This window comes from Cnephaeus nilssonii (assembly GCF_951640355.1).
Source record: "Cnephaeus nilssonii genome assembly, chromosome: 16".
NCBI lineage: Eukaryota > Metazoa > Chordata > Mammalia > Chiroptera > Vespertilionidae > Cnephaeus > Cnephaeus nilssonii.
Genome location: NC_137087.1, coordinates 28739569 through 28765355, shown reverse-complemented (window position 1 = coordinate 28765355; position 25787 = coordinate 28739569). Strand labels below are relative to the sequence as shown.

The window sequence follows — 25787 nt, the reverse complement described above, 5'->3', positions numbered from 1 at the left end:
GGTTCACCTTTGACAAGCAACTTCAGATTTGCTGTGAACATTGTTTATGGAAGTTCTGCAATTACTCACCTGTTTTATGCTGACATCCAGCAGCTCCATGTTCATTGGCAGCAACAAACACCTGTATGTGTTCTACATAGTCTGTGTAAGGAGAGCCTGAAAGAGAGAAGAGGCCAGAGAAATTCACACAAGAGCCACAAGATATTAATAAAAAATAGATGTTGCCCTAACCAGTTTGGCTCAGTGGATAGAGCATCGGCCTGCGGACTGAAGGGTTCCAGGTTCGATTCTGGTCAAGGGCATGTACCTTGGTTGCAGGCACATCCCTAATAGGGGGTGTGCAGGAGGCAGCTGATTGATGTTTCTCTCTCATCGATGTTTCTAACTCTCTATCCCTCTCCCTTCCTCTCTGTATAAAATCAATAAAATATATATATATTTTAAAAAGATGTCAAGCCTATTCTGAATCCAAGTCTCACAAGGGAAATCTTACAAGTAGAAGTCTTTCCCATGCTTTTCAAACTGTGTTTGGGCTGCACTTGTTGTGGTGTTTTGAGAACCTCAAGATTTTTGATAGAGTAAAGGGGGATGAGCTGCAGAAAGAACTATTTGTGATGACAGTGATCAGAGGGAAGATTTCAGGCTCATTTGGCTGGATCCCCTCTCAGAAATTTCTCCCCACTGTCTAGTGGTTGATCAGCTCTGTGAGGCAGGGCTGGCTTGAAAAACTTCTGCTCTTTTCATTAGCACCAACATCATAGAATGTTTAAGACTGTTATGGACGCAGATAACAATGTAGTGAAGGCCAGGAGTGGAATGGGATGGGGGAAGGGGCAAATAGATGGGGAAGGGGAGAGACATCTGTAATCGTGTCAACAATAAAAAAATAAAAAGATAAAAGACTGCTATGGTAACTTGGATAGGATGGACCAATCCTTGCACTAGTTAAAATTCAGAGTCAGGAACACAGAACAGCTAAAAGCACTTGAGAAATTTAGGAAAATTCTATTGCATAGCCTCAGATTTTGATTCTGTAACCTCAAGATATTCCTTTGTAAAGGGAAGAGAAAATGCAACAAGGAAAAATAGGATAGCATTATAATTCAGCCAGCATTGTTAGAACAGTAAATAAAATCTGAAGTTTCTAACTTTGTTTCAAATAGATTTAATAGTGAACAATTCATGACGATCTCCCTGGGTCTCTGCATATGTGCAAAAAGAATGGTTGGTACAAATGAGGGGACAGATGGCTGGACTATCTAATTCTCCATTTCTAATATTCTGAGACTGAGAAAGAATATCCGAGGTACAGATCAGATGCTGCATTTATCTCTACAAAGGACATTCTCTGAATATCTGTCTTCTTATTCATAAAATGGAGATAATCCCAGCCCATCTACCTCACAACATTATTGTGTGAGTAAAGTGAGGTTGTATGTGGAAGTTTTGATTTATTGTGAAACTTACTCTGGGTGTAGTATCCACTGGGTTTGCCCTGCCTCTACATCCTTCTGAGAAACACTCTCCCACCTACAGCCTCTACTAAATAGGCAGGCTTATTTCTTCACGTGACCATATTGACTTTCACATGCCCACTCAGCCCCAGCTAATGTGAAGGGCTGGCCAATGCCTGGCCAAAGGCCTGTGTGGTCTTACCTAAAATGATAAATGGAATCAATCAGACTAACTTTCCCAGAAATTTGAACCAATAAACATGAAAAATAAAATAGCATGTGAGTAGTGAGAACCATAGCTAAAATGTTTGCGTGGACTGAACATGGTAAAGTTACAATAAGCAGGAAAAATAAGAAAGGAGGAATCAGGTGGTAGTGGGATAGAAAAGACACCTGAGGAGGGTAGTTGAGTCCCTCTGAGAGCAAAACACAGGAGCTGCCATCACCCGGGCTCCCCCAAAGCTTGCTGGAAACATCCCCCAAATCTTGTTTATCTCACATCCTAAATAGTTCTCTGTATCTCCTCCACTGCACATGGTCCATTATGAAAATTAGTCAATCAATTAATTGGTTAATTGGTTAATACTCGCCACATACACATCATTCAACTTTTAAAATTAATTTTTAGAGTTTATCTGAGTAAAATCAACTCAAATTGTGCAGCACCAAACCAGAAGTGGTTAGAAGCTCTCCACCCACAGGAGCCCAGGAAGAGGCTTTTACAGAGAAAAGGGGGAAGCAAAGGAAGGCAAGTATTGAGCAGCTAGAGCTTAAAGTTTAGCTGGCTGTTTGTAATTGGTTGTCCTTAGAGTTTTGACAGGCTTAGATTTTGTTTCACTTAAGTAGGCTGCCACAGCATTAGAGCCACGTAAGTCTAATGGCCTCCTTGTTTAATTAGTTTAACAATTCCCCACTTTGGATCATCCTCTTATACAGGGTGGGGCAAAAGTAGCAAATTCAAAGGTCCAAGAACCCAAAGACTGACCCACCTCCCTACCTTCTGGCCATTCCTTGAGGCCACGCTAACTTGTTCAACTTCACAGACCCTCCCCCAGATCCTGCGCTAACCATCCCAGGGATCTGTCCCACACTGCTGTCACCCTAGACCACCAGCTCCTCTGGCCTGCTGCTGACTGAAACAATCTCCTACCTAGATCACCTCTCTTAGGCACCCCTTACTGGTAGATCCTGCCAGTCTATTCTCCGTGCCACAACTGGAGCAATTTTATTCATAATTTAATTTTGATATAGTATCACACTCAAAGTTGCAAGAATAATATAAACAACTTACATATACCCTTTATCAGACACACCAATTGTTTGCATTTTGCCCCTTTTGTTTAGTCCTACCTTCTCCCTCCTCTCCCTCTCCCTCTCTCTCTCTCTCTCTCTCTCTCTCTCTCTCTCTCTCTCTCTCTCGTACATTTTTTTTCCAGAATCATTTAAAAGTAAATTGCATATCGTGTCCCATTTCCTCTAAACTCTTCAGTGTGTGGTTTCTAAAACACAGACATTCTCTCATGTAACCATAGTACAATTACAGAGGAAATCATTTGAAAAGGTAAATCTGCTCACATCACTCTCTTTCTGCTCAAAAAATAAAGATGAAAATCCCTAACCCAGCCTGCAAGATGGGCATGACCTAGCCCGCTCCTTGCTTTAGCTCTTGCCACTTGCTTTTTGCTCCAGCCACACTGGCTGTCCTTCGATGCATGAGCAGCCGTGTTCCTTCCCACTGTCAGGATTTGCCTGTGCAAGTCTCTACATGGGCCCAGGTCCACCTTCTTTCACTTAGCTCACTTATTGTTCAGATTTTGGTTTTCTCTTCTGCTTACTAACATATCTAATCACTTTCTAAATTGTCTTTACCATCAAATCACAAGCTCCTTAGGGCAGAGACTCCATCTTTTGTGTTTGTCCCTACATCCCCAGGTCCTAGAACGGTGATTGGTACATGGTAGGTCCTCAAGTAATATCTGTGCATGAGGGCATGGAAAGGTACTCCTGGATTAATGAGCAATGACTATTTGTTTATTTTTGTTCCCCATGAATTGCAAACTCCCTGTGATGCAGAGATTATTTTTAAATTTGATGTCTTTTATTCAGTGCTTAATACATGTCCTGAGATATGATGGGTGTTCAATGAATATTTATTGAGTGAATGACTAATAAACATGTATTTACTGAATGCTTACCATGTACCCAGGCTGCACTATGCATAATGATGGGTAATGTATTCATGATCCCTGAAAAATTTGAAATCTTGCATTTTTACATATAGTGTTTTTTGAGAATTCAGTAAGTTTGTTAATAATATTTACTTCTTATGTCAATTTACAAATTTCTCACTGAGGACTTGAACCAAAAGCAATACCAGTTCAAGGACTCTGTGGATATATATGTTTTATTTCTGTAACTTTAGTACATATATCGATGTGATTCTGATTGGAGTAGTCAGGTATCTTGTTAGCAAATGAAAAATATAACTATTTCAGGCAAAAGAAGAAATTATCAAAAGCATTTGGTTATCTGACATAATCAAAGTTAACTGAAGAATTTCTCAGAGTTCAAGTGCATTGTGAATCCTTAATGAGGACATTATATTTATACATTTCCCCATCCTATTTGACCATGAAATTGTATTTTGTGGTTGGTATTTTCCCTGAATACTTATTAATCACTTCTAAAACACTGGAATTTCAAGAAACACATTCTAGGAAATTCTGTACTAGAAAGGAACCTCTTTATCATTTCTCAACTTCCCACCCATCTTACGGTCATTGGTATGTGTTTGGACTGTCTCAAATGCTCAAAAAAGCATACCCACTAGATGTGTGGGTGGATGATCTTGTCCCAGCTTGTGTGAGGGCCAAGAACCACAAATCAGACCTAGAGAATTTAGGGTTTGGTGTCACCTGATTGAACAACATGATATAGTGACTCCTTTGTTCATTTTGTTTTGTTTTGCTTTGCTTTGTTTTAGGTCATAATAAAAGAGCCTCTACTCTCTGCCTTGGAACAATTTACATATTATTAATGAGTCAATTTCCTTCAATAAAAAAGGGTTTTAAAGTATATGAAAAAAATCCACTTTAATTGCATACTGCAATGGCCTAAACAGGTGATTTTCAATTGCTGTGCTGCAAGAATTTTTAAAACATGTAACACCTTAGATTGTCAAATAAAAAATGACAACAGTTAACACAACAATAGCTGCCCAGTGTGAATGAAATAAAAATTATACCTTTTCTTTTGTCAGATTAGCAAAAATATATATATATTTTTTGGTGTGCTGCAGAACTTTAGTAATTAGTTTGTGTGTCATGATATGAAAAAAGTTGAGAATCTCTGATCTGAATGTCTGTGATCCCTCCCCAACCCTCACCCTGCAAATTCATATGTTGACATCCCTGCTTCCCCTCCCACCTCCTGCCCCCTGTGGAGAGCGGCCACACTGTTTGGACAGGTTCAAGCCTCGGACTAATGAGAGGGCACAGTCCTCTAATTGCCACGTGCAAGTCCCAGCCTGGAGGGCAGAGCCCTCCCAGCACAATTATAGCCAACAGCTATAGTTGTAAGCTTGAACCTATGGTCCGAACATGTGGCCCCACGTGCCTGAGTGATGTGGGCCTGATAGAGTTCAGGTGCATGTAATTGAGTAGGACTGAAACCCATGAGAATGTTGTAAACATCTTGACCATGCCAATACTTTGCCTCGTGGCATCTTGCTATGAAATAAAGACACGGCTTATAGTCCGTGGTGCTCTCTCCATCCGGGAGCAGCGTCCCACCCAGACCCAGCTTTTATTCTCTTGTCTGTCTTTTCCAATCCTTCACCACCCCCTCTCAGGGTCACTGAACCTGGCTGAGCTGGCATGGCACATAAGGCCATAAATGTGATGATATTGGGTAATTAGGTCATGAGGGTGGAGCCCTCATGAATGGGATTAGTATCCTTATAAAAGAGAACCCAGAGGGCTTCCCTAGCCTCTTTTGCCACGTGAACTTACAGCTAGATGGTGCCATCTATGTACCAGAAAGAGGGCCCAAAACAGACAATGAATCTGCCAGCATCTTGATCTTGGACGTTGCAGCCTCCATGACTGTGAGAAATAAACTTCTGTTATTTATAAGCCACCCAGTGTATGGTATTTTATCATATCAGCTACAATAGACTAAGACACATATGCTTGTAACTTTTGAAAGGGATCATCATTTTATGAACTTACTAGAGGCCCGATGCACAAAATTTGTGCACGGGTGGGGTGGGGGAGTGTGTCCCTCAGCCCAGCCTGCACCCTCTCCAATCTGGGACATCCCTCTCACAATCCAGGACTGCTGGCTCCCAACTGCTCACCTGCCTACCTTCCTGATTGCCCCTAACCACTCCCCTGCCAGCCTGATTGATGCCTAATTGCCCTCCCCTGCAGACCTGGTCACCCCTAACTGCCCTCCCCTGCAGGCCTGGTCCCCCCCAACTGCCCTTCCCTGCAGGCCCGGTCGCCCCCAACTTCCCTCCTCTGCTGGCCTGGTCACCCCTAACTGCCCTCCCCTGCTGTCCTGATTGCCCACAACTGCCCTCCCTTGCAGACCTGGTCCCTCCCCTGCTGGCCATCTTGTGGCAGTCATCTTGTGTCCACATGGGGACAGCCATCTTGTGTGTTGGAATGATGGTCAGTTTGCACATTACTCTTTTATTAGATAGGATTAGAAGCGCGGTGCACGAATTCATGCACTAGTGGGGTCCCTCAGCCTGGCCTGTGGGATCGAGCTGAAACCAGCTCTCTGACATCCCCCGAGGAGTCCGGGATTGTGGGTGGGCGCAGGCCAGGCCAAGGGACCCCACTGGTGCACAATCGGGGCTGGGGAGGGACACGGGAGGTTAGCCAGACAAGGAAGGAACGCGGGGGTGCTCCAGGCCATGTCTGGCCTGTCTCGCTCAGTCCTGATCGGCCAGACCCCAGCAGCAACCTAATCTACCAGTCAGAGCATCTGTCCCCTGGAGGTCAGTGCACATCATAGTGACTTGTCGACCGGTCAACTCTCTGCCCCCTGGTGGTCAGTGCATGTCATAGCAACTGGTCGACAGGTCAACTGTCTGCCCCCTGGTAGTCAGTGCACATCATAGCAAGCGGTTGAGCAGCCTTAGCATATCATTAGCATATTATGCTTTGATTGGTTGAATGGACAACCGGACACTTAGCATATTAGGTTTTATTATATAGGATAATACAACAGGGACAGAATTCATTTTCCTATATAAAACAACTAAAAAAATCTACAAAAAATAAGTAATGATGGTTCTCAAGACATTCAATATTAGGCAACAAATAATAGTGATACCAAGTTTCCCAGTTTACTACCTGGGGAAACTTTTCAGGCCACAGAGCAGGGAGTAAAGACTCAGGTAGAACTCAGCAATATCTATGAGTTGGGAAGACTGAAGTGGGCTTGAGAAGACCAAGGCAGCTACAGTCTGCAAGTCACCGTACCAGTCAGAAGAGAGATACCCAGAGAGAGAACTCTGAATACTTACGAGGGTTCCCTTCAAGTACCCTTTGAGTACTGATCAATAAATACATGCATGTAGGAAATTATGAGTCAAGTAATTTAATCTACATAGGTTTACATGACACTACCAAGAAATAAGTTGCAAGCAGCCTTATAGTTAAGACTAAGCAGGCTTAGGCCCTCACAGAAATGTTGAGTTTAAGAAACAGTCCTAGTTGGCCAGCTGCCTCATCTCTTCAGAGAAGCCTTAACTCCCTGAACTGGTGCTCTTCAAACACTGAGGTGCACAGAAATCACCTCAATAGTTTGTTTTCATTTGCTTCAGGCATGTTTATAAATACTTACTGAAGCATTTTTAAGATGTTTGCTTTAAAATATCAGATAACCCCAACATCTGTGTCATCTCCATGTAGGCATCTGTTGATTTTCTTTTCTCATTCAAGTTGAGATTTTCCTGGTTCTTGTCTTGATAGGTGATTTTTGTGTGTGTTGTGGACACATTTTAAGGGGTTTATGTTCTAGATCTTATTTACATTTTTATTTTAGCTCGCCTAAGCTAAAACTGGACCAGTGGTGGAAGGAACACACTGACTCTCTTCCTCGTTACCACTGGGAAGAGATAGAAGTCCAGACTCTCCCACTCAACCTCCATGGGCACCCCTATGGTGGGGAAGTGGGAAGCCACTCATTACCACCAGATGGAGTAGGACCTTCAAGCTCCTGGTGGCCTCCAGTGAATGGAGAGGATGGAGGTCCAGGAAGGGGTGCCTCACCACCCTAGGATGGGGACAGAAACCCAGGCTTCCCACTTGGCTCCCTCAAACACTGCCTGATCATGGAGGGGCGGGCAACCTCATTATTACCTCCAGTCCAGGGGGCGAGTCTAGGTCCTCCATCTAGACTTCTTGACCTTTTGACAAGGTAAGGGTGCAACATGGTTTCTTCCCTGGTGTTTTGCCAGGAAAGGCCATTTATTGTCCAAAATGTTCTGTCTTGCTAGACTGCCCCTTTCCCCAACTTTTGATAAGAGAGAACAGGCTTTTCTTGGGACTTTGCTTCCATTGAAGTTTCTGGGTTGCAGGCTTCTCCAGCAACCAGTCTGGGATATATAGGAGGCAAAAAGAAAACCCAGAGAACTCACTGTCATGTGATTCCTTGAAACCTGGGGCCCTTAACCAGTTTACCTTCTCTCCATCTTTCAGAGACTTTTTGTGTTTGTTCTGCATGGAATGTTTTTAGCTGTATTCTTGGGAAATCTGAGGGGTGAAATGCACTTATTCCATTGTTGGAAACTGGAAGTCCTATGGTTTGTTTTAAAAAATGCAGATTCCTGCCCAAGACCCATCTAGGAAATTCTGCTTCCATTGTATCAGCTTGAAGCCCAGGACACTTTGAAGAAGTCAAATTCAGAAAGGGGGAAGAGGACACTGTCTAAGGTTTATAAATATAATAAAACTGAGTGGTATGTTTATAAAATGACCATAATAATACGAATGTGTGAAGCACAGCCTGTTTTCAAAAGACTGTCACATCCCATGACCTTTGGTCCTTACACTATTTACAAAAGAAGAACCCAAGGTCATTACCTGTCTAAAGTCATATCGATAATAGAGGGAACTAGTTTTCTGATTTCTGGCTCATTTTTTAGCCTGTTTTAACTCTAGACTTCTTTGTATTTACCATTAGCTCCAGCACTCTGTATTTTCCTTTAGGTCAGTGGTTCTCACTCTAGTTACACATTGAAGTTATCTGGAGAGCTTTAAAAAATGCTTATTCCTGAGTTTTCCTCCCAGATTTCCCTCTATTCCAGGATATGGCCTGGACATCAGAACTTGACCTTAGGCAATCCTAATTTCTTTAGGCAATCCTAATGTGCAGCTAAGGAAGAGAACAACTGGGTTTTTGTTTGTTTATTTTGGTTTTCTTTTTTTTGGTGTGTGTTTTTTGAGGGGGGTTAAGGGGGTATTGTTTTCGTCTACCTGAAACATGTAATTTAATCTACCTTCTGTAAAGAAAAACCCAATAGGTTTTGCTAATAGCAACAAGGAGAAATGGCTAGAGGTAAAATATTGCCTTCTAGAGCTCCTTGATGCTAAGCCTTTGTCACCATTGTGTGATGCTAAGCTGTCACAGCAAGTCCTATCCCTCTAGCATTCCTAAGGATAAAAAGGTTCAGAGGTAATAGTAAAAGAGGACGCCAACACAAAGGAGTTGAAATCAGTTGGGCACCAAGTCTGCTACAAAGTGAGTTTGCAGCTGGCAATCGAGGGGGCAGTTCAATTTTGTTACTATATGGATATTTCCGCTGAGATTCCCAAATTGACATTTTAAGTTACAAAAACAAGAGCATAGCAGCAATCAGGAGCACAATACTGACCCCAAGTGGAACGAAACCTAAATGACACCTCAATGTTCCCGCAGAGGTAAGAGAGCCAAAGGTTCCCACGGAAAGGAAATGCAACCTTCAGGATGAAGCTGCTCAGCTTTACAGAGGATCAGAAGAAACAGGGGTGTTATTTCTCTGTACTGTTTTTAGTGGTGATTCATGAGATAATGTTTACTTTTAGGTGAATATACAAGCTCATCCATCATGAACATAAATTCACCACTCTCAGGGAGTATAAGGTAAGGTTAATAATGTTTCATTTAGGTTATAATCTGATTTTTTTTTGGAAAAACAAAATCAAATTCTAAGGAAAGTCTCACTAATATGATCTCAATGGAAATAAACTAATTTTTTACTAAAATATTTTTTCATGTGGTTTCAAACATTTGAAACTCATTTTTGGGTTCATTGTTTATGAGTAGAGGCCAGAGAGCAGAAAATACAAGCACTCTGAAGGGGAAGGTGGGATTGGCAGCTCCTAAGGCGAGCACTGGAGGCTGCTAGCCTGCCTGGGCGTGCTTTTCCCTCTAGTCATGTGTTCACTTTGCCTGTGTGTGCTAAGAATGGAATGGAAATAATGGGAGACTTAAAAAGGGATTGTATGAGCTTTAAAATCACTCTGAAAGGCTGTCTTTCTGCATCAGATTTAGCCCAGCCTATTGTTTTCGGTCCATTTCTTGGGAAATACTCTATGACCAATAAACTCTCAAAATTCTCCTGACCAAAAGCCCTGCCTGATTTGTTACCCCAGGGCTCCTTGAGAGAGGGTCTGGGGGAGCTGATCTCAACCTCAACAGACTCTACAAATGAAAATGACACCTACCAGCATCATTTGCAGAGACAGGAAGGGGATACCAGGTAAAGCAGGTGTGATCGAGGCCCTCAAGGAGAAAAGGTTCCTGCTATAGAGGTAAATATTCTAATCAGAATGGATCAAAAAAGCAACATGTTATTTTTTAAAATGCAAGTCTTTCTACAAAAGATATGAAACAAAAACAGAAACTGGACATGGAAAATATTGTCTCCTTGCTCACTCTGCCAAGGCCTTGCTTCAAACCAATGGAGTCTGGAGTCTCAGGATCTACAGCAACATCGGCCAAGTGTTCTTAATGACAAGAATCACCCGGGTACTTGTTAGATGTAGAAATTCCAAGCCCTTCCCTCCCCAGTGCCTATCCCAGACCCACCAAATCAGAATCTCCAGGGCCTGGTATATGTTTTCCCAGCTGATCTAGAGTGGGAGATAGACATTTACTAGATAATTATATAAATATCTGGTGTCACAATAAAAAGAAAACAAGGAGTTATATGGGCACCTGACTTAGTCTGAGAAGTCCAGGAAGGCTCCCCAGAAGTGTCCTTTGAACAGTGACTTAATTATGTATGGTGGGGGATGGTGGGAAAGGTAGGACATATATATTTCAGGTATACAGAAAAAAAAACAAATGCACAAAAACTCTAGGCAGCTTATAGTTTAACAGTAAAAGCAAAACTTATACCTTAAACACTGGAAAACAAGGCAATGTGTTTTAAGTGTCATAGGACAAGGGGCCATCCAAAATGCAATAAAAATTCAGAATAGGGTTTGGGAAAGCATGGAGATGTGGGTTTTGAAGGACACAGAATTTCCATCAGAGGTTTGGGCTTTGTGAGTTGAAGGGAAAGGGCAAGCAGAGACAGGGAGACAGGTGACCCCCAGGACTGTCCACAAGGTGGAGGCACAGAGGATGGGAAGAGGGCAAAGCGGGTGAAGAAGTGTAAGGGGCTTCAAATATCAGGTTAAGGGACATTTTTTTCTCTTCTGGATGTTGCCTCACCTTGAAACTCCATTTCTGTTCTAGCCCTTGGAATAATTTTGCCTTTTATCAATATTTTTACTTAAAAGCTTCTCATATATTTCAGTCTTTTGAACTTCCAGTACATTTTATAATCATGTGAAAAGATTCAGGTGTGACCAATCTCTCACCAACTGTCCTCAGTTTCCCAGGAAGTAAGAAACTATAGACAGACTTGTACAGGTAGATGTGTATCTGTGTAAAAAAGCAGTGGTATAAATGGCTCTTGCTGGTAATTTTCCAATGTTGCCTGTATGTATTTAACTCAGTTTAAATTAACTATGATTTTATTTTCAAATTAGTGTTCTCAAAAGAAAATGTATTAGATTGAGGCTTTTCATTTGGAAAATCATTATATTCTCATTACCATTTAAATGTCCACTTGGTTATTAAAAGTGATAATTCATATTCACAGGCAGCAGCCCTGAATCAAGGCCAGTAACTAGAGAGCAGAGCATTGTTTAGGCTTCTAGGCTTCAGCTGCTAACCTCATCTAACCTCGCCACAATGAGGGTCTATTTTCTCATAGTGCCCAGGCCAGTCATGCAGATGCTGTTGATGTAATCTGTGGTATGATGATGCTTACAATAGATTTAATGATTTAATGGGTCTCCTACTGTAGCTTAATTTAAATAGATTGAATAACTATTGGCTGAAACCATACTGATTTGTCTGGCTCTTTTATTTTATGAACAGATTTATTCAGGAATAAGGAGTTTGGTTTAGGCATCTATAGGGAGGCTGTTAAAACTAGAAACCATTCAACAATTGATATGGATCTTAGGACCAACAGCTCCCTCTGTCCCTCTCCTGGACCATCTGCTCTCACTCGTGATGTCACTGTTTCTATTTATGTGTTCTACCTCCACCTTCTGCCCCCAGCCTTTTCAGCTCACTGAGTTTCAGCTTCCTCGCATTTCAGTCTTGCTCAGAGCCCACCTTGGCCACCACTTTCTTCACTATCCTCTGAAAGTTCCAATTTCCAGTTAAAGGTCTCACTATCTTGTCTTCTAAGTATAAATTCTTGAGAAAAAGAATATGGTTGGTTCAGCTCATCCGATTGAATGCCAACCTGGGGTGACATTCAAATTACTGGATTTAGCAATTAGCTCTGCAATTGCACTGAACAACCAGAGGCCTGGATCAGGGCCCTCTAAGCCCCTTAGCCTTCCAGAGGTTAACATTTTAATTGTTGGATTGCAGGAAGATGAGGGGAGACAGGGGTCCAGATAGCCAGGTCAATGGGAAGGCACTAGGCAGGCTCAGGGGTTTCCAACAGATACATAAATATTTCAATATTTTAATAGCTAATATGGTCATACTGATGCATACTACTGAAAACCCTAAATCCATGGGGGTGGGAAGGGACACAGACCTGAAAAGATGGTCTGGATTTAACAGGCATTTGTGGCTCAGCCAATCCAATAACTATGAGTGTATTTGAAAGAGTTATAACCTTGAGGGTAGTAAGGACTTGTGTTTAGTTCTTATTCAACTATTCACACTCTCCTACACAGAGATGAGCCAATCACGTGTTTAATGCTATCAGCTGACTGGTGTGTGAGGGCTCCCCTGAGGACAGTCCTAATTTGCAAATATCTGACTCTGGGGCTTGGACAAAGGGTCTTAATTTCCTTAAATTTAAAATAATGAGTTTATATGGGGTAAACTCTGCAATCCCTTCCCCACTTCAGAATGTTCTCACATTCAGAGGGTTTGTTTTAAGATTTGTGTGTAGAGGAAGTACAGGCAGTGCCAACTTTAGGAGGGGAAGGAAAGGCAGGAAACTAACCTTATTTGAAAAAGTTCAGCACAGTAGTTTGTATGTAGATTACTCATAGTCTCTCTGTCTCCTCTGTAAAATGGGAATAATAATAAGCCTTCACAGATTGTTACAATGAATAAATAAGAAAGTCTTATTTATGTAAAGTGTTTAAATCAGTGCCTGGCACATAGAAAACAATATTAGCCAATATTATTATTGGAAGCCATACTAGGAAATTTCCATCAATTATATAATTTATTTATTTCAACAACCATACAAGATATGTATTATTAATCCCATATTACCTATGAGAAACTGAGGGGTACTTTCATTCACCTAAGTCAAGGAAAGGTAAACTTTTTCTTAAATGTAGATCCAGTTAGTAAACATTTTGGGCTTGGCAAGTCATACAGTCTCTGTAACAACTACACAGTACTGCCATTATAACTGGAAATAGCCAGAGACTATAGTAAATTAATGGTTGGGGCTGTGTTTCAATAAAACTTCATTTACAAAAACAGGCTGCAGTCTTTTGCAAACCCCTCGCATAAGGTCACTTGGCAAACAATTGCCAGTCAGGATTTGAACCCAAGACAGCACATGCTCTATCTGCTACACCAGAGATTTTTCTAGTTCTTCTTTTAGGAAACATTTTTGCAAATAAAATTTTATTTAGACCCTAGGTGATAAATTACAGCTAGAGACTCATACACTTTCTTCTTAACCACCCCAACTACTACCCTTGAATAAGTCAGTGGTCCTCAAATCATGTGGTTAGTTAAAAATGCAGATCCAGAGGTCTCTACTTCCGTACCTCTGGTTGAGATGGCTTGGGGTGGTGCCAAGTGATGAACAATGCTTACAAGCTACCCAAGTGATTTCCACTTAGGGGTTCTTGGGCCAATCTTTGAGAAACATGGATATAGGATATTCCAATAAATGTAAAATAACTTAATTCTTAAGGCTCGTTTAATTGAAGAATGGAGCACAAAACAAGAGGCATCATTCCTTAGTATTGGATGAGGAAGTTACTAATCATTGCTCCCACTTTTTGAGCACATTGCCTCTAACCCTCACAATAACCCTGAAAGGCTGGTACTCATATTCCCATTTTACAAGTCAGGAAACAAAGGTCAGAGCAGTAAAACAGTTTCCCCACTTGCCAAGTAAGTAAGCAGTCCAGCCAGAATACAGACCTTCCCTGCATGACAAAAAAATTATACCTTTTCCTCTCCATCATGTTGCCTCTTTCAGGTGACCTCAGGGATCATTCAGCTCTTAGTCAACAACTGGCTTGACCCAATTGCTTATTCTATGGGCATACTCACCAGCACTGAGTGTTCCATGAACTTCCTCCAGTCTGCTCTGAAGATTCCCTGTTCTTGCCTAGCTCCTCACCTGCTTTGGTATATCCCATCTGTCCACCCCTTTGAGGAGGCCCTACGCTTTTCAGACCTCTGATCAGCTGCCTTCTCATTTCCTGACCTCCCATGTGCTTCCTGGAGAGCTTCACCACCCCCAGCTGACCACTGATTACTGGTCATACCTGACCCTCTACAGGTCAAGATGCAGCCTCACTTGAAAACTCCCCAGAAAAGGGCCTGCCCACTCCCATCCCTTTTTAGATCTGAGGGCACTCCTAAAGCAGTTTCTCATTACAATAAATGGTTAGAACAAGTTCAGCACCTTTTATTACTGCATCTGACCCATTCCTAGTGAGGGGGAAATACTGACATATTTGAAGCCCTGCCACATGTCAGCGAGCTGAACCTTTCATTTTACAGTGGGGCAGTTTGAGGTCGAGAAAGGGGAAATCTGTTTTCTTCCTTCGCATGGTCAGAGGTCTGTGTAATGGTTGCTTTGACTCTTTTGAAATAAAATTTTAGCTCATTCTATTATATCCTGAAACATTATCATTCATTTATTTTTTATATTCAACAATGACCAAAAAAACCCACATAAACCCTGCAACATGTCTATTTCTCTAGGAAGCCCAATCTTATTGAATCAAGAGGGAATATGCAAATTGAACACCGTAACAAGATGGCTGCACCCACAGCAGAGGCCAAATTCCCTTAAGGAGTCTTAAAGAGCAATCAGCAGGGACCTGAGGCTGCATGGCACTGGGCTGGGGCAGGGGACCTCAGGCCACACCCCCTGGCCTCAAGCCTGGGCCAGGGGACCTCAGGCTGTGCTCCCCACCCCAGCCCTGGGCCAGGCGACCTGAGGCCGTGTCCCCCCACCTGGCAGGGCTTGCCGGGGGTGGGGCCGGCCGGTTCTGGATCTAGCCCAATGGGGTTGGGGCTGGCCGGGGCTGGGTCTCGCGTGATTTCAAGGCACACGTGGGTAGGCGGGGACTTGACTCTGGTTCCAGTGGCGTGCCCAGACTCTGACAGGAGGAAGATTTTCATATACATTTTACTAATTTTCTTTCATCTCTGACACTTCTATTATAGAGAAAGGGCAAATAGCAATATTAAAATATTCCTCTAATTAATTCCCTTTTAATATGCACGAATTTCGTGCACTAGGTCACTAGTAGAATTATAAAGGCTTAAAGAGAAGATGAAGTGGGGGGAAAAAAGAGAGAAGATGAAGTGGAAGAGGGAGAAACAGAAAGATGAAAAGAAGGAAGAAATTCAGAAAGAATCTTTGAATTTCTTTTCACCAATTCAGAAGAAATGAAGTTAATTAAAAACTTTCAACACCAATAGTAAAAGTAGCTACCATTTGTTGTGAATATGCTATACATTAAGCACTCTTAAGAATTCTCCAGCTATGACTTCATTTACTTCTTACAGCTCTAATAGGGTACTGTTATCAGTTCCAAAAGGAGGAAAATGAGTCTTAGTGGTTGAACAATGTACCCAAGTCAGTAAGTGATAGGACTGAGATTCAAACTCTGGCCTAAAGCCTGCCCTCTTCACCCTGAAGCAACAGGAAGCAGAAACTTTCTCTCCGTTCACCACAAACTTCCATAGGTGCCCAGGAATGTCAGCTTTAACATGACCACGCTGAGCCCCAAACCAAGAAGCAACAGTGAGACTGTAAGTAGGAGAGATTTAATTTGGAATAGCTTGACTAAAATGACAATATTCCCTTATCTCTTGGATTCTTGTGCTACCGTGGATGCTTTGGAAATGTTGAACACTGCTCAATGCCTGCCCTTCCCCCTAGAAAACCAGAAGGTTCCTAGTTCCACATTAGCTGGTTTCTCATTATGTAAGAAGTCTGAGCCATCTTCATTCCATTTATTGCTACATTAGTCCCAAACCTGGCTAGGGAAATACATTAACTTTTAATAATATGCCTTCAATGACTTGTAGAAATCAGTCCCTGCCAGCTCCCTTCTTGAATGTATCCTTGTGACTCAGAGAGCAGTGGGGCAAAGTGGCAAATTACACCTAGTGTCCTTCTGCAGCTGAGCGAAAGGAAGGCATTTGGAATTCTTGGGAGAATTTTTAAAAATATTATCTAATGGTTATTTATCTGATGGAAGCACACAGGAGTTAATAGTAACTTATTAGCAGTTTCCTTATACTGCCCGTCTTTTCTCAAAATCCTGGCCATGGTACCAACTAGCACTAGGAAAAGGGAGAAACTTACTTAGAACTTCTTTGGAAGTTACTCTTCCTGATTACAGCCCTGCTCTCTGAGGTAGGGAGCAATTTAGGTTTTATTCATTGCTGTCATGGACCTGAAATTAATTAAGAATCTAACCATAAGGAGAGTCTGGAGAATCAACCCAGTTTTCAGTCAACATCATTACCATCAGCATTAACAAATGTTTATTGAGCATCTAGGACACTAGATGCTGGGGATACAAAGAAGCCTGAGTCCCTCTTCCTGCTCTGAAGGGGCTTCAACAGAGAGAAAAATAACACATAGTAGAATTCACTGAAGAAAAAAGGTGTTGTAGCCTATCTAGCTGGGACAGAAGGGTTAGTGGCTAGGAGAAAGCCTACAAGATTAAAGTTTGTGTGATTGATAATGGAACTCGAACAGTGCTTGCCTGGGATGTTTTCCTTCAGGACCAGAAAAAAAAGATAAGGAAGCTGCTAGAAATTGCCCTTGACCTGTTGGAACTGACCAAAGGATCCTTCAGTGGCCTCAGCATAAACTTTTCTCATTATATCCTCATTATAATACTGAAATCTCTACCCAAGGCAGGCTTATTCGCCATTTTCTGTGCATGTGATGTATGTATGTATAGCTGTCTGCTTAGTGTGCCTGCTCACCTCAAACATACCTCAACATGCTATGATGTAGGCAACTAGCCCTATAATACCATGTGGTCTTTTGTTCTTGGGGAGGCACTGCTTTAAGAATGATCCTTGGTGCACTCCTATCTTGCTGGCTTGCAATAAAGTTCCTACTAACAAAATCAACTTGGAGTGCTCTTTTGGCTGAAAGGCTTTGTTTTAAATAATCCCATTTTCAGATCTGTAACAGTGTTATGGGAGATAGGCTGGGACAGCAAAGGAAAGCCAGAAAGAGGAGGCAACATAGGCGGAGGCTGGGAAGTCACAATTCAGAGAGGATACCCTCGAAGTAAAATTCTGGAGCGGGCCTGGGATTTATACAGAGCGCATGCAAGAAGATCTGCAGTGGGCTTGTGCAGTATGAGATAGGAAGAGTTTGGGAAAATGGTCCCCAATTAAGAAAGATACAGACTCTAGGGGTGGCCTTTGGGGATATAAAATAAAGGACCATAATAGATGCCAACAAAAAGAAATAAGAAACCCATAGTTCCCTTCTATGTACCTCTAAAATTATCTGCAATTTCCCACTGATCTTTCTACCTACCCATGACAGCAAAATAACAGAGAAACTATGTTGAAATATTTCATTATCTCTCAGTGATACTACATTTTCAAGTAAATTTCCTTAGATTTTGCTTTCTTCCCTGGGTGTATTTTTTTAAGTTTTCTATGTTTTACCCTATTTGAAAAGAGGTTTTGTTTTAAACAATTCCATTTTTATAAAACATTTTCCTCAAAGAGAAGGCTGTTTATTGTTGACAGTATTGACCAAGGGTTTAACATTCCCCTAAAGAAAGATGCTGGCTAATGCAAAGGCAACCACAGGCAAGTGGGTAGATTTGTTGCCCTGGGAATAACTGTGGTCTGTATGGGCTGATTTACTCCTCCAGTTAATGGCAAAGCCAAAACCATCTAGGTTGGACATCTCCAAGTTATGAAAAGATTATGTTCTGGAAACATGTGAGCCTGTCATTTGATAATCAGGCCAAGCTTTCCCATAGAGGGAAAAAAAAGGTCCATAAGACAAGCCAAGGGCTACTGTACTCCTGTTCTGCTATGAACACTGTTCAAAGCTCTTCACGTGGATTATTCCATCTATTCCTGAAGCAAATTCTGTAAGACAGTGAAATGATTATTCTTGTTTCCTGGGGGTGCAGTGTACATAAATAACTGGCCTAAGATTATTCAGCTAAGAAGTGGCAGTGCCAATGATTCCGTGCTCTTAACCAGTGTTTGATGCTGCTGTCTCTGATTCCAAGCAGGGCAAGGACCAGTCAGGCATGTAAGGCACTCACCTGGGGGCTGCAAAATACTCGGGAGGCCAGCCTGAAGAAGCTAATCTTAATCTATGGTGAAGCTGACCTAACATAGGGTACTCTTCATAACACAGTGTTTGGCCAACCTAGGCCATCCAGCATACCCATCTTGCCAAACTGACATTCCCAAACATTAATTTGCATCAGAATCCCTGGAGGTCCTTGTTAAACTCAAATTCATGACTACAAAAAGAACCAGAATCTCTGAAAATATCTTATTTGGGCCTTTCTGAGGACTATAGCCTGAGAGCAAAGCTTTAAGAAACTTTGAAACAGTGTTCCAACGTCAGAAAAATTAGCACTTATATAAGCTGAGGCATAGGGAAAAGTGCCTCTGGTGTGTTACAAGTTTCAGTTAGGATACAAACAGTTCAATGATTAACAGTTTTACATCAAATGGAAGGAATGCTTAGGGAAGATAAGGCTGGGTCATTGCACCCTCTGGTGTCAGGGAGCCTGGGGATAGGGTCTGGAAGTAATTTACTTTGAAACTTTGAGGTGATTTTTATCAGGTGTAGAAAGAACAAGCACTGTTTTTCTATAATCACTGGTCTAGTGTGGAAGCTGCAGAAGACAAACATGACTTGCTTTGTCTCAGTAAGGAATTTTAGAAGGTTCATTGTTTTCTCTTAGTGATCAAGTAAGCACCCTCTCCTTTCCTTTTCAGCAAAAATGGGATTATTCCAGAACAACAAAGAATTGCTGCAGGGAACATGCACGTCTGCTAAAACAAAGAAGAGAAAACTCTTATAGATGGAAACAGGAAGTTGGGAGGGATATTACAGAGTTCTCCTAGTTGTGGGATCAATGTAGGGGGTGAGAGCACTACCTTCTGTCCTCCCTACTTCATTTTCAGTGAGGCTTCTATTCCCTCATTTTTTTACAGCATTATGCAGAATATATTTTTTAAATCCTCATCTGAGACTATTTTTTTATTGATTTTTAGAGAGAGTGGAAGAGAAAGGAAAAGACAGAAAGAAACATCAATGTGAGAGAAACACATCTGATTGGTTGCCTCCTGCACTTGCCCTGACCAGGGCCCAGGCAGGGGAGGAGCCTGCACTCATAGTACATACCTTTGTGTGGTTCATTGGTTGGACGTCTTCCCATGCACCTGAAGGCACATGCCCAGGTTGCAGGCTCAATTCCCAGTAGGGTGTGTGCAGGAGGCAGCCAATGGATGTTCTGCTCTCATATCGATGTTTCTCTTTCTCTCTCCTCTCCCTTCCTTTCTCTCTAAAAATCAATTTTAAAAAGGGGAGGGGTTTGCTTGTACATAAACCTGAAAAGATGTCTTGGTCTGGGTTAATATTGTAGAGATGGAAAGCGTTGAGACACATTAAAGGCAGAGCTAACCAGACTTGTTAATGGATCGATAGTGGGAAATGAAGAAAAAAGGAAATTACTGCCAAGTCAAATGGAATCTGTCCTGTCACCAGCAGCTTCTGGAGGCATATGGACTAGCATTTTACATAGAGCATGACATTGAAACTTCTACATTATTTCTCCAAAGAGAGCTATACCCCAAAGAGAGAAGTGTCAATTACACACTGCCATCAAGTGTCCGTTTGGAGCTAAAGCACTGTTGGGGGCACTGTGAAACACAATGTAAAAGAAATGGAAAGATGAGTCTTTTTGTCTTGAAGTTTATGAACTTACAGGTAACACAGGACAAGAACAGAGATAAATGTGACTTTTTCACATGCTTAGCACTGACATGCATAAACTCTGATTAATCAAAGAGGCTGATGTGCTTACTGCAATTTCATCAAGAATTATGGCTTTAGTAAATTACACTAAAAAAATCCAACTCTATGATTCTTAATTACAAGATCAAAAAATGATCACAGTTAAAAATATTAATGCATAAGTGAGAGTCAGTTTCACATGCCTATCTTTAGCCTTCATATTCATATAATGGCATCTCACTCTGAATGACAGGATCATCGGTCTATTTTATTCTAGGGCTGGCTTTACCCAGCACCAAAACAAAACAAAAAACCCATCTGAATGACAGGCTAAATGTTCACTTACACATGTTTTGAATTCTTTAATATAGAATGAAAATAAAGAGGGAAATATAAGAAAGTTACCTTCTAGGGAAGCTACCAAAGACAAATTTGCCATCAGAATAAACCAAAAGTAGAATTGCAAAAATTTCTGAGAATTGGGTGTCACCGTCAAGCTTGTTAGATATAAACATGAACTCTGAGAATAGAACAAATGAAAAAATTTAGGTAATTATGGCATTGTTTCTAAATTGAGAAACATTTTGTACTGATAAATCACTAGATTCTGGAAATTTTTCACTCAGACCCATAATAAAACCAGAGAATGAAAATAACTACCAAATTTAAATTTTTCATTCTACATAATTTAAACCTATTGAATCTCAACAAGCTTCAGCAAATGATTAATCAGGTAATAACGTTTCTTTCTCTCCCTCATGATTAAACTATAACTGCTAATTTTATTTTTCACAATTTCATTCACTACCAGGAAGAATAAGAATTTACCCACTTGTTCAGTTCCCAAAGAACCTACAAGGCCAATCTATTAATGACATCAGGAAGGTTTCCTTCCCTCCTGAGAAATAAGTTGTAAATAGACTTCAAGGGCTGGAAGACCTAGGTAGTCCATTCTTTTCTCATCCGTGGAGCTGCTAGTGATGGAATCAATGCAGCGTAATGGCTAATAACACAGGAATGAGAGCTAGGTATTGAGTTTTAAACCCAGCTACTCTGTGTACGTAGAGTGCAACCATTGGATTGTCACTTAAACTTCATCAGACGTAAAATGGGAATTCTAAAACCCAACCTATAGAGATTAAGTAAAATGATGTATGTCAAGTTTTGGGCACAGTGCCAAACATAGCAAGAGTTTTAAATTGGCTATAAGAATTATTCAAGAAACTCTCAAACTCTCTATATAGTGTACCATTACTATGGCCTTCTCCAAGCTACCATAGCTCTTAAAATGTACTTCCCTGTTCTTTTGTTTATGCCTTCACTTATTCAGCAATGGTTTATTGAAACATACTTATTGAACGAATTATACATGCCAGATATCAAGTGCTAAGGATACAGCCACAGATAATATAAATGAGTTATCTGCCCTTATGATTTTATAGCCTACTTATATTATACTTATAATATAAGACAATATAATATGACATTTCTCTTGGAGGAAAAAGCCAGTCTATGACAAGAGAAAAGGATGAAAACTCAGAGAAAATCAGAGATGGGAGGCAGAAACTGAGATTTGCTTATGTTCTAGTCACCGTTTCTAGCTTTTACTTCTTAAGGCTCAATGGCACCTTTCTCATTTGCATGGCTTGCTTTTCCCATGACTACTAAAGTATTCTTCCAATAAATTCCTCCTTTTACTTAACCTAGTTTGAATTGGGTTTTTATCAGGAATTTTTTAAAAACTAAAAATATTGATTGATTTTTCATCTAGTTTTTCTACTCAGTTCTCAAAAGAGTCTTATTTTGTGTTAAGTACATGGGTACTTCTCATTCAATAATGAAAGCAAAGTGATAGACAATTAAGAGAATTTTCCCTCCAGCCTGACGTATAAGAATGATAGAGATTAGAACACATCTCTACTCCCCATCATCTGAGAAAATGTCTTCGGATGAAGTATGTTCGTTTGTATAGAGCTGGCAATTAAAACTATTCCTTAATTATATGAGCCTTTGATGTATGAATTGGTTATGAGAAGGAGTGCATATTGATTAAAAGGCTCTCTGGAAGAGTATCATGTGGTTTTAATTTTCATTTCCCAGATGAATAATGAGGTTTTTGTTATCCATGTACATATTCTCTGTTGTGAAATGTCTATTCTAGTTCTTGTCCACTTCTCTATTTGTTTGTTTGCTTTTGCTTTTATTTCCTTTTTATTGAATTTATTGGGGTGACACTGGTTAACAAAATGACACAGGATTCAGGTGCACAATTCCACAACATATCATCTGTACACTGTATTGTGTGTTTACCCACCTCAAATCAAGTCTCTTTCCATCACCATTTATCCCCCCTATACCCTCCTCCATCTCCCCTCATCCCATCTCCCTCCCCACAATCCCCACACTATTGTCCATGTCCATGAGTTCTCTTTCTCTCTCTCCTTCTCTCAACAACTTAAGTAACTTTATAAAAATTTCTCTTAAAAACTATTGTTTAATACTAGGGTCATAAAGAGAACCAGAGATTTATAAGTTGAACTTAAAAGCTTAAGAGAAAACTAGGTTTTAAAATTTTTACTTCCACAAATTGAATTTTATTTAAAAAAATTTTAAAGGCTCTCTGACAAATTGTACAGCATCGATATCAGTCATTATAAACTTTGAAAAATGAGTCTTATTAGGAAAAGATTTGGAAATACATCTTGAGAGCTTGAAGTCCTAAAGGGTTGTTGTTTTTTTTCAAGTATTCAGAACCCTGATTAATGAATTTGCTTTAATAAAGATCTGTAAAAATCAACTTTCCATAATGTTTCAAAATTGATTGCTTTAAAATAGAATTGATGTCACAATTCATTCAAAGGAGAGGGAAACTTTACAGATTTCCTTCATCTGTCAGTCACCTTATTCAGGCTTTCATACATTATTACATTTAATCATTACAGCTCGTCTATAGAGTAGAAAACTACGTTCAAAGACGTTGATCTGCTTGCTGAAGGTCATTTAAGTGTTTAAATGGGTAAGATGCAGTCTTTTATATTCCAAAGCCCACAGTTCATATAATAAAGTTCTAATGATTTGCAATTTCTATTCACCAATCACCATTCAAAATATATGGGTCAGTGGCAGGCCTTGAAAATATTTTAAAATAAAGGTGGTATAGTACTCTTCAGTACAATGGGAAGCCTAAAAACATACAGTTTAAGGGGGGGCTTATGAAGAGCTATGACTCATAAATCAGAAGTTAAGACCCCAAATGAAGTGAATATTTTAGTTAGCTAATGATGACTATTTTTCATTGAGGTATTGGGGTTGGAGGGGGAGACAATGTTCAGGATAGTGTTTTCACTTTTAACATTTTGTTGCTTGCTTTGTTTAGGTTATGATATACGCTGCATTACATCTTTAGGGGAAGGGAGATTTAATACTAACAAACCGCAAGAACAAATGTGCCCACCGTTTCACTTCTGTCCGCTCTGTCTAAAAGCATTGTTGTCATACTGAAAAAAGGTGAAACTAATATTGTTAAGAGGGAACTGAAGTCACAGATGGACAAGGAAGGTGTAACTAGGGACCCAGGTACTCTAAGTGAATTTCAAGCTGGACAAAGAACAAGGGCAGGGATCGCAGAGAGAGCTGCTGTTGATAATCTTTGAGGAACTGAGGAAGCTGAGCGAAGAAACGCATAACCTCCATCCTTTCCCTCCAATTAACTTCACCTTTGTGCTTCACGGGGCGGGGGGGACTGTTCACTCGCTATCTGAACAAAAAGCAAACATTTGGAGCAAAGATTCATAAAATGGCACCAGAAGCTCTCTGGGAACTTGATTACAAGCATTCCGTCTCAATCTTTCATCTATAAGCACCGTAGAGCACCCTTATCAACCGGGCATACTTTTCAAGACCCCCAGTGCATGCCTGAAACCACGGACAGTAGCGAGCCCTATACATATATCATGTGTTTCCTATGTACTCCTGCTTATAACAGAGTTTCATGTATGAATTGGTCACTGTCAGAGATTAACCATAACTAATAACAAAGTAGAACCATGATAACAATATGTGCTATAATAAAAGTTATGTGAATATTGTCCCTCTCTCAAAATACCTTAGTGTCTGTCCTCGCCCTTCCTGTGCTGTGTGGGATGACACAGGCCTGTGCGATGGGGCGGCCGAGGCGGAGGGCAGGCTCGGTGCTGGGGCGACAGGCTACTGCCGGCCTCCAGACCCCGTCCACACGTCAGGAGGGTCACCGAGCTGTGACGATGTCCTGTCTCCCACCGACAAAAGGCACTGAATGCCTTCCCCATCTTAACGAAGCACTGGCAAGGCACCGCAGCCGTGACCTTTGCAGTTTGAGGTGCAAAACTAGCACACATTTCTTTTTCTTCCTCACAGGTTCACAGATGGAAGGTTCGTCCAGATCTTAGCCACCTCGGCATACGGGTTTGTTTGTTTGTTTTTCTTTCTCTAGTGAGTAGAGAACTTCCACCTTTCCACTCACAGGACGCCCGTCCTGGCTTCTCTTTGGCATGTCTGAATTGCCAGCATCACCACTCTCTCGCGTTGGGCCAACGTTAGGTAAAGCCGGGCTTACCTGAACGCCAGTGCCGGATGCCGCGCAGGGGGTCTGGCCACGTAAGGGGCGGGAGCGTGCGCAGTGCGGAGACGCTGGCCGAGGGATGGGCCACGGCCTGGGCAGCACCTCGCGAGATTTCATCACAGCTCAGGATGGATGGCTCCCGATTTAAAATGTATGAATTATTTTTGGACTTTTCCATTTAATATTTCTGGACCATGGTCAACTCCAGGTAACTGAAACAGCAGAAAGTGAAACCTTGGATTGGGGGGGGGGGGTGAGAGGGGGGAGAGGACCACTGTAAAGTAAAGAGTAGATAAAGCACTTGAAAAATCAATATTTTGCCCGGCCCGTGTGGCTCAGTGGTTGAGCGTGGACCTATGAACCAGGAGATCACGGTTCCATTCCCCGTCAGGGCACATGCCCAGGTTGCAGGCTCAATCCCCAGTGGGAGGCATGCAGGAGGTAGCAGATCAGTGATTCTCTCTCATCATTGATGTTTCTATCTCTCTCTCCCTCTCCCTTCCTCTCTGAAAGAAATAAAAATATATTTTTAATTAATATTTTATTCACATATATTTTTCCTAAAATATATATGTGGCACCTTTTTTTTTTAATATACATATTTTTTAATTGATTATTTACAGAGAGGAAGGGAGAGGGATAGAGAGTTAGAAACATCGATGAGAGAGAAACATCGATCAGCTGCCTCCTACACACTCACTACTGGGGATGTGCCTGCAACCAAGGTACATGCTTTTGGCCGGAATCGAACCTGGGACCCTTCAGTCTGCAGGCCGGCGCTCTATCCACTGAGCCAAACAGGTCAGGGCTATGTGGCACCTTTTGCTAAAACTACTTTGGGTACTAAAAATAAAGGTTTGATAATTCCAGTACACAAATCTTCAAGCATTTTATATGGGAATATCATCATAAGTATGTTACAGGGCCATTGATGTAAAATATTCCTGAAAGGAAATTTTTAGTAAGAACA

General features: G+C 41.2%; 1 protein-coding gene across 1 annotated transcript in view; it reads right to left on the bottom strand.

Annotated features, from left to right (window-relative positions):
* FAM13C (family with sequence similarity 13 member C) overlaps positions 1-24387 on the bottom strand; it is a 277891-nt gene extending 253504 nt beyond the window's left edge. The window contains exons 1-2 of the mRNA XM_079793129.1: positions 24323-24387; positions 70-156 (exon numbers count right to left, since the gene is read on the bottom strand). The gene's annotated coding sequence lies outside the window, so the exon portion shown is untranslated. The remainder of the gene's footprint in view (positions 1-69; positions 157-24322) is intronic.
* Positions 24388-25787: the final 1400 nt, after the last annotated feature.